Here is a 9,689-nt window from a genome sequence, read left to right as displayed (position 1 = left end):
TGTATTTATTTTTAATAATCACTACACTCAAAGTGGGGCTCGAACTTACAACCCCAAGATCAAGAGTCACATGCTCTTCCTACTGAACCAGCCAGGTGCCCCAGGAGCCAGCTACTTTTTTTGTTGGCTCCCCTTATGCCCTTTTCTCCTATTCCTGGTTTTTGTCAATTTAATTCGTAAGCCCCAGTGACTGAACCTGACAGGGTAGAGGTCAACTTTTTTCTTCCTCTATAATAACGACCAAATGCAGAATGCATTAGTGTAGTCCTTCAGATCAAAGCTCCCTAATGAGCATGAAGCCAGGAGCAGCAGCAGAAAACTGAATAGATGCTCTGCACCTGTGACTATCCAAGGGTGAAAAGGGGGTCTCGGTTGCCTTGTATAGAGCAAGATGGAGTCACTCATGTCAAGCAGTGCCTCCTGCCAAGTAATGACATAATGACTCAGGAAGGCAGCCAAGATCGATGAGCTGAGAGTAGTTATCGTTAGAACCAGAACGTACTGGTGGCATCCAGAACTGATAACCAGCAGACCAGAGAGAGCCTGGAAGGGCTGAGAACTGATAACCACTATGGCCAGAAGAAGCCCACAAGGCTAAACCACGTGGCTTTAGAACATAGGTGGGGTTTGGTGGGGTGAGGTCTGGAAGGAACAACCTAGAAAGAATTCTTGAGACGTCTCTGGTGCAAAATGGTGGTTTATTAAAGCCTTGGGACCGGACCCAGGGGCAGGAAAGAGCGGCAGCCCTGGGGTTGTGAGGTGTGGCTGACTATAGGCTGGGGCGTTGGCGAGCCAAGGGAAAGGGAGGTTTCAAAAGGATTTTTAAATGTTAAAGAAGACTCACGGGATACCTGAGGTCTTGCCATTGTCAAGTTAAGATGGTTTTTCCTTCCAGTAAGGGATGAACCCTGAGATAGTTGGGAGCTTCCTGGAGGAGCCTTACACTCTGCCTGCTTCAAGGACCTGTCAATGGGCTGCAGATCTTAAGGACATTGAATTGTATCTACATCCCCTTCTGGAAACTAGGCCATTGATAGAAATGCTTTGTTCCTGTAAATTACAGAGGCTTTTGTAAACGGAGGGAGACTCCTGCCCTCCGGGACTGTGCTCTTTGGGAGTTAACTATTTGTTTTTCCTTTAGGGCAGCCCAGAGGGCCCGAGGAATGTCACACCAATGCCCTGGGGGGCGGGTTGCGGGGTGTAAGCTTCTGCCGGTCCTCAGCGAGCCTGAGCCTTCGGCTCCCTCATTACCTCCCTCATTACGGACTGAACAAATGCCTTGAAAAAGGGAGGATTTGTCCCGCAAACTGTCACACTCTGCAGATGCTGAGCCTTGCCATCTGGCCGCATTAAAGAGGCGGCTGCACCAGAGGCTCTGCGTGACCGATCTCTCCACACCACCGTGACCTCGCACTGTGTGACCACAGTAAGCTCACCCGGGCCGGACAGGGTCCTCACCTCCGCTGCCACTCACGGACCGACTTCAAGTTTGGTTTGTTGACTTCTTACCCCTCAGTGTCTTTGTACTGTAGCCTGTGTGAGGTGTGCGGGAAGCCAGGTGGTATAGGGAAATGCCGCTGAGTTTGGAAATCCTGAACCCGCGTCACCACCAGGCTAAACTTGCTTTCTGACTGAATAAAGCTGACTTGGAAGGACAACTGTTCGAGTCTTCAGAGCTGGCCACACGCCCCGACTCCACCCGCCACCCCCCTTGCCTCTTCCCCTCAAGTAGCAACCCCCCACCCCAAATGCGCCGCCATTTTAAAAAAAGATTTTATTTGAGGGAGAGCGCACGGGGGGAGGGGGGCGGCGGTGGGAGAGGGAGAAGCAGGCTCCTTGCTGAGCAGGGAGCCCTATGTGGGGCTCGATCCCAGGACCCTGGGATCACGAACTGAGCTGAAGGCAGATGCTTAACGACTGAGCCACCCAGGCGCCCAAACACCTCCCTTTTGACCCCAGTTAGTACTTTCTTGCTGATTAAGTTCTTTCCAATTTATCTTTTACCAAGGGCAATCCCTTGCTGAGAACTAAAACTGTCCCCTGGAGGGGTGAGGCCTGCCGGGAGCCAGCAAGACCCCACCCCTGACTGACTTCAAGACAGGGATCAAACCCAACCCACGGGTACCCACTCACCTTTGCCCCACATTTTCCTTCCACAAACCTTGGAAGTAGCTTTAGTACTTGGAGACCCTCGTCTACTGCCTTCCCGGTGTGGACCTCGCTGAGACGAACCCCTTGTTTCACCACCCCTGTCTCTCTGCCTTTGGATTTTGTCCGGGTCTGGCCCCCGCCCAAGCCAGGTGCTCTTGTACCCCTGTGCCCCGGAAGCAGCTGGGAGCTAAGGTGTTGGGGGGAATCTGCTCGCCAGGGCACGAGCTCCCACCATCTCTCCCAGTGCCCTCCAGCCCCCCTGCCTGTCTGCGCTCACGTCCTCTGTCCCTGGGCTCCAGCCACGCGGGCGTCAGCCGGTCCTGGATCCCATCAGTCAAGGCCCCCCGAGCACAGCTTCTAGAACCCGATCCCTCTGTCCTGTCCACGACCCTGTTGGGTTTTTCCAAGCCTTTTCTTTCTAATCCCTTAGTTGGTCTCCGTGCAAATAGGTTAGAATGTATGAGTGGACGAGCTCACTGATGCTGTATCCCCTCACTGCGGCGCCTTTAGGCGGAAATGGAAAGGCTTTTTCTTAAAAAGACAAAATCTGGTATTTTCATCAAATAGGACTGGGAAATTCTCAAGCTCCTTCTCAGCACCTCCTTCTCAGTGGGGACTCCAGCAGCCCCGGAAATGGATCCCTTCCAAGGCGATTGGGCTGCCCTCCTGGTCTTAGGGCTTTAAGCAGGGTTTCATTTGCGACTTCTACCCCCTCCTCCCCGCCCCCACCAAAGTGAGAAAGTAAAGCTTAAAGCAGACAGGATTTTTCTAACTCTCGTCTCTGTATTTTAAAAGGTGGCTCTGAGCCCTTTTCTACAACCCAGCTTATCTTTTTCTTTTCCTAGTCCATGGCCCCAGGCCGGTGCTGTTCTTTTTTGAGATTATCAGTTGTTTTCAGCTCCTACCAGGAGCAAAGGGAAGAATGGAAGTTGGAAACCTACTAGCACGTTCTGCCCCTCCCTAAGAGTCTGCTCTCTGGGTGCCAAACACCCGTGGGCTCCCACAAAGGCTTTTAGCAGAGGAAGAGCTGAGCTAGCCAGCCGTTTAGAGAGGAGGTGCTAAGTTACCCTAAATTTTCCTTATTCTTTTCCTAAAACCTTAGTTTGTGTTCCGTCAAAGAGATGTGGGGAGCAAAGGCAGAAGGAAACGTAGATAAAATTAAATCTCCTTAGAACCTGCAGCCTGTGGGCTAGTCCTTGAGGCAGGGCTGACTGTAACATCCCTCCAGGAAACTCCCAATTGTCTTAATGTTAATGCTTTGTTAGAGGGAAAAAACAACCTTAGCTTCACAATAGGCAGGCGTCCGGGAGCTGGTGAGTCTTCTTTAGCATATGAAAGTCCTTCTGGAAACTTCCCTTTGTCTTTACCACCGCCTAACTCCACAGTATATAAGCGGCTGCTCCCAAGCTTCCTGGAGCAGCGACTTTTCTGCCCACGTGTCTTGTCGCTTTGCTGTGGTGAGACAACGATTTTGGTACCGAGTACATCTGAAGAATTTTCTTGGCCATCAGTTGCGAACTCCACCACACCAAACCACATCAGAAGCACGAAGGAAAGCAGGGAGGTAAGGTAAGGCCCCACTGATCTAAATTTGCCCCATCCATAGCCGTATTCTTCATTGATTTTTGTTTAGTCATATTCTTATTCTAATTAAAGTATTTTGCTCGGTCCCCTAATCTGAGTCAGGTATTGACCTAAAATGCTGAGGAGAAATAGTTTCCAAGAATTGTTCAGAGGGGGGTAGGAAGGTGCTTCCCTGAAGTTGGACGTTAAAAAATAAGACTAATAGGATTTGATAACTACAGAACCAGATTCTAAAGTTACTACGTGGGAGATCATTTCTGAAAAAGAAAAGTAAGGGATATCTGGCTGGTTCAGTCGGTGGAGCATGTGACTATTGATTCCAGGGTTGCAAGTTTGAGCCTCGTGATGGGTGTAGAGGTGACCTAACAAAATCTTCGGAAAAATTACATTTCTATACTGAACTGTTCTTTTTCTCATTGTATTGGCAAATAGCCAAAAATTTGGTAGCTTGTGGGATTGGTGGGTTTGTTTGCAAATCTGTTCATAGGCCTTGCTGTTGAGACTATATATGGGAATGGTCTGTATGAGGGACGATTTCATGAAATCCAATAGCGTGGCAAATACCCATACTAGTGGACCTAGTAATAACCAGTTCTAGTTCATTCTACAGACAATCCCCCATGTGCAAGATACCATACATAAAATGTGATTGAAGTACTGTTTATTACAAAGAATCAAAACCAGTTCTTGATGGGACCAGCCACAAATGATGGGGTGTATCCACCCGGCAGAAAACAAAGTATGCAAAGTAATGGAAATACCCTTTAGGTTCTGATCATGGAAAGAGCTTCATATATGTTGCTTGTTAAATGGTTGTGGGGTCCAGGTGTATTGTCCGCCACTACTTTGTTTGCAAGAGGAGGAGGAAGCACATAGACAGGTATTTGAACGTGCATTAGATAAATCTGGAAGGTTACACAAACAAATGAAAAGCAGTACTTGGCTACTGGGGGGTTGAGTTGGGAGGCCGGGGGACAGGAACGGGAGGGAAGAGTTAAGCTCATTCCTTGGTGAGCCAGAAACGACCAGGTTGAGCAGCCGCACAAAGAAAACTCACTTTCGGCAAATGAGGAGTTGATGGAGATTGGCTTCCAGAGATGGGACTCCCCGAGAAAGGGTGAATAGTCCTCTTGTTCAGGGCTAGGAGGAATATATTTAAAAAGGCGAGGCTGTTCCCTGGTCATAGTACGTAGAGGAGAGGCGGGCAGGAGGGGTCGCACACGCACCTTAAGGGAACTTGGTACATCCGCGGTGTGTTCTGTGAGGCTGAGGCTCCCCTCGGGGCGGAGATGTTACTAGTGTTGGGGGGTAAGATTGTGGGTCATTCAGGAGGTCACACTATGGTCCATTTGCGCAGGCGCCAGTGAGCTCTAGTTCGGGCTGGGTGGTCTGGGCCAGTGGGAGATTTTGTCTCGGCCATCCCCGTCACCTGGGGGATGGTTTTGGGTTTCCTTAGCCTGCATTAAGGGGAAAGCCGGGAAGAAGAGCTCAGGGAAAATGTAAGACAAAGGTTAGTTCAAACAGGCGGTGGTAAAGGCCAGGTCTTGGGGCCTAGCTGGTGACGTTTTCACCTGATACCTGTTAAAATAAATTTTGGAAAAGAACTGTAGTGGCAATTGAAAGCCTGGGGAGACCAACTTAAAGGTGAGTTTGGAAATTTACTTAAATATGAGCGGGGCAGGGGGAGTGCGCGGCGGCGGTTGGGGGGTAGATCGGCCTCTGCTTCAAATACGGCTTGGGCATATGGGAATTTAAAGCCACGGAGCAAAGTAGGGGTGGGTTGGGGGATTCAGCGGATGGGGAATTAAGGAGAAATGGGGTCATGAAGGCACTTGGGCTAAAGCTAAACTGACTTCTAACAGAACTCCTCTGAAGGCAAGCCAGGGTGATGAGACCTCACTGTAGGCAGGACTGGGGGTGACCAAGCACCTGGCTCCGGGGGTTCCAAACAGACCGGGTTAGCCTCCCAGTTGCTTCCAAAAACCCAAAGGCGGACAGTGATGGTGAAACAAAGGGATTAATCTTAGGAAGGCCAGCACTGGGAGGATGGCCGACTGACCCCGCAAAGATAGCAGGCTTAGAGTGCTGGAAATACTTTCTGGTGTTTTGTTTTTTAAACAGGTTCTATGTCCAGTATGGGGCTTGAATCCTACCCTGAGATTACGAGTTTTAGTCTACCCAATTCCAGATTTAAAGAATGCGGGGCAGAGATGGGTGGGGAGCGAGCTGCAGGTGGTCAGTCGGTAAAGGTCAGGTTGATCATTATGTTGGGCTCAATCCTGCGGATTTCACTGGCTCAGGGCAGTTTCCGTTCCCGTGGGGGACACATCACTAACCGCAAGGTTTGTGGACTGACTGGAGAGATGAGCTGGAAAGGAAAACTTTAATCGGAAAGTAAACTGAGGTCAAAATGGAGGTGGTTGAAGTCCTCTTCCAGCTTGAGGGGGATGGTATTAGGTGAACCTAATGAGATACGAAGGGTGTGGAGGGTTCTGGCTAAAGCAATTGGCCAGGATTCTTGCTGAAATCAGACAATGCGGAGGTGAATATGGAGACCCAGCAATGGAGGCCTACCGGAAAAGTTCAGGAGAGCTTTTGGATGTGGTCAGAGAATCTTTGTCCTGCCTTTCTACTTCACAAATACTTGTCAGGTGAGTGCATTGTTGGAGAAAGTTATGCAGACCACAAATTAACAACAGTATTTGCTACAAAACAATTTACAAATTATGGGAAGTAGGGTGCCTGGTGGGTGGCTCAGTGGGTTAAAGCCTCTGCCTTTTGCTCAAGTCATGATCTCAGGGTCCTGGGATCCAGCCCCGCATCAGGCTCTCTGATCAGCAGGGAGCCTGCTTCCCCTCTGCCTCTCTGCCTACTTGTGATCTCTGTCTGTCAAATAAATAAATAAAATCATCTTAAAAAAATGGACAAGTCAGTTTAAAAAAATGGTGGGAGGTAATACTTAAAAGTCAGGGGAAGCCACTGGCCTGAGAATACCAACTGTCTCAACTGGCCAATTGCTTTAGCCAGAACCCTCCACACCCTTCATATCTCATTAGATTCACCTAATACTGTTTTTTATAGGGACCAAATCATTCTTTAAATCCGCTTTGGAGGGACCCCAGGGTGGCATCGTGGTTAAACTGTTGGGACTGTTGGTTTCTGGGTTTCTGCTCAGGTCCTGATGTCAGGGTCAGAAGATAGGATCCCCCTGCAGCTGGCTCCCGCTCAGTAGGGAGTCTGCTGGAAATTCTCTTCCTGCGCCCCACCTACGATTTATGCCTGCATGGGCGCTCTCAAATAAATCTTTCTAATTTAAATCCTGTCTGGAAGAAAATAGCACAAGAGTAGTAGCACTGCTTACTGCCAGGCTAAAGTTTTCAAAGTTTGAGCCAGACCTGTCTCATACTTGATTCCTCCGCACAGAGGGACAAGCGTGATTGTGTCTGGTCTGCAGGGCCCCCTTTCAAATGAAAAGCGCTGTTTAGGCAGGGCCCAGATTGCCAGCACTCCCCCCCCCCCCCCCCCGGGAGGGAGCCCCAGACCACAGGCTCAACTGCCTTGAGCTCTCTAAGGGGGTGGGTGTGTGGCTGTGTGTCTGCGCCTTATCTTTCATTTTATTTTTTATTTTTATTCTTTAAAGATTTTATTTATTTGACAGATCACAAGTAGGCAGAGAGGCAGGCAGAGAGAGGAGGAAGCAGGCTCCCCGCTGAGCAGAGAGCCCCATGGGGGGCGCGATCCCAGGATACTGGGATCATGATCTGAGCCGAAAGCGGAGGCTTTAACCCACTGAGCCACCCAGGTGCCCCTGCGCCTTATCTTTTTAGATGTAAAGGGGCAAAGTTACTGTGCTTGTCCTACTGCAAAAGCCTGTTGGGAGGCTCAAGATACAGAAGGTAGGAAAAAGTTTTGAGACCATGCGGAAAACTTTTTTTTTTCTTTGTGCTCCTTTCCCAGCTTTTCGTTTTGTTTTAAAGATTGTTTGATTAGAGAGCGATACAGCAAGAGAGGGAACACAGAGGGGAGTGGGAGAGGGAGAAGCAGGCTTCACACTGAGCAGGGAGCCTAATGTGGGCCTAGGCCAGGACTCTGGGATCACAACCAGAGCCAAAGGCAGACATTTAAGGACTGAGCCACCCAGGTGCCCCGTTTTTTTGTTTGTTTTTAAGATACACTTCTTTTCGGGCGATCAGCAGGTGGGACAGGGAGAAGCAGACTCCCCATTGAGCAGAGAGCCCCATGACTGAGTTAACTGAGCCCCCAGGTTCCCCAACTTTTCCAACTTTTGTTTGGGGGTGCACCTTCACCCCTCTCTACACATGCCTTGTAATGCAAATGGCATACTTAGAGGGACAAAGGTACTGATAATCCTTGGATGTTTCCTGTACATCAGGTAGCTTCTTCGTGTGTGACTGGGTGGGGTCCTCCCAAGTATTGTACTCCAAGACCACGTGCTGCCAAGACCCCTGGCTTCCGGGATTGAGTAACTAATGAAGGATGCCTGGCCCTGCCCAGATGCCTAAGAGGACAAGTCCATCAGACCAAAATCGCCAGTAAGAAGCCTAGAACTCAAGCAGAGACGAAGTTCCTGTTACTAGTCCCCTGCATGCGCTGTCCCTGGGGGGGTCTCATACACTAAACTTTCTTTCACTCCTGGCTCATATTTTGATGTGCATCCTACTTTGAAGGTCAGGACCCTCTTACCTAGTCCCCCTGCCCTGCAACCTGGCCTTGCCAGCATCCTGAAAACTGGTTTTATAATGTATGGTTGTCAGGTAAAGTAAAGGATGCCTTGTTACATCTGAAGTTCAGTCAGTCAATCATTTTTTATTTTCAAAAATTTTTTAAAGATTTGATATTTTATTTGAGAAAGAATGAGCGTGAGAGGGGGAAGGTGGAAGGTTGGGGGGAAAAGCAGACTCCCATGGAGTTGGGAGCCTGTTTCGGGACTCGGAGATCATGACCTGAGCCGAAGGCAGTTGCTTAACCAACGGAACCACCCAGGTGCCCCATACAGTGAATCTTTTTTTAAAGATTTTATTTGGCTGAGAGGCAGGCAGAGAGAAGTGGGGGGAAGCAGGCTCCCTGCTGAGCTGAGAGCCTGGGGGCTTGATCTCTTGAGTCCTGGAATCCATATCTTAGGTGAAGGGAGAGGCTCAACCCACTGAGCCACCCACGCCCATGCCCCATGCCCGCGGCTACCCCCCCCATCATTTTAAGTGTAAGTATACCCCATGCGAAAAAAATTCTATGCCAACATGAATGGAAACAATAGCAAATACTAGTGCTTACTAAAAGCCAGTGACTGTCCTTGGAGCATTACATACATGAACACATTGAATACTTCCAGGGAGGTATTTCACCAGTGAGGAAACGGGCAGTAACTTGCCCTGTGTCACAACTACTAGGTTCATGCACTAAAGTTGATACGATTCCTATGTCACCGGGCTTTTCTGCTCAGGTCTGACTTGAAGCTTGTTTCTCTGACCAGTTGACTGTACCCTCCTCATCAAGCCATGCAACATTTTTGTTTTAATGCATAGGATCACCTCACTCAGGAGGACTACAGCTTCTTGCAAAATAGTGGAGAATGCCCACCAGGCCTTTTCTAGGGAAGAAATCCTTTCTCTCCTTCCCTTGGTGTCTGCCAAGGGTTCTTAAACTGGCCTTGATGCCCAGTCTGGGGAGGTGGACAGAGTGAGGGCTCTCAGGGAGACTTCCCCAGCCTGTGGTCATCCCCATCTGGACCTTGGCATCTAAGAATGCTTTCATAATCTGAGGTGGTTCTTGGTGCCATCACATCAGACCTCACAGGATGGTCTTGGCTCCTGTTACAATGAAAGAACCTGGCTATTTGGTATAGCAAAGTTAACTATCAGTAACTTCTAGAGTGAAGAAATGCATGAATTGCACTTATGCTGAAATTTTCTCCCAGGAATCAGGAACAGATGATT

This window comes from Martes martes (assembly GCF_963455335.1).
Source record: "Martes martes genome assembly, chromosome: 11".
NCBI lineage: Eukaryota > Metazoa > Chordata > Mammalia > Carnivora > Mustelidae > Martes > Martes martes.
Note: the sequence above shows the minus strand (reverse complement) of the source record.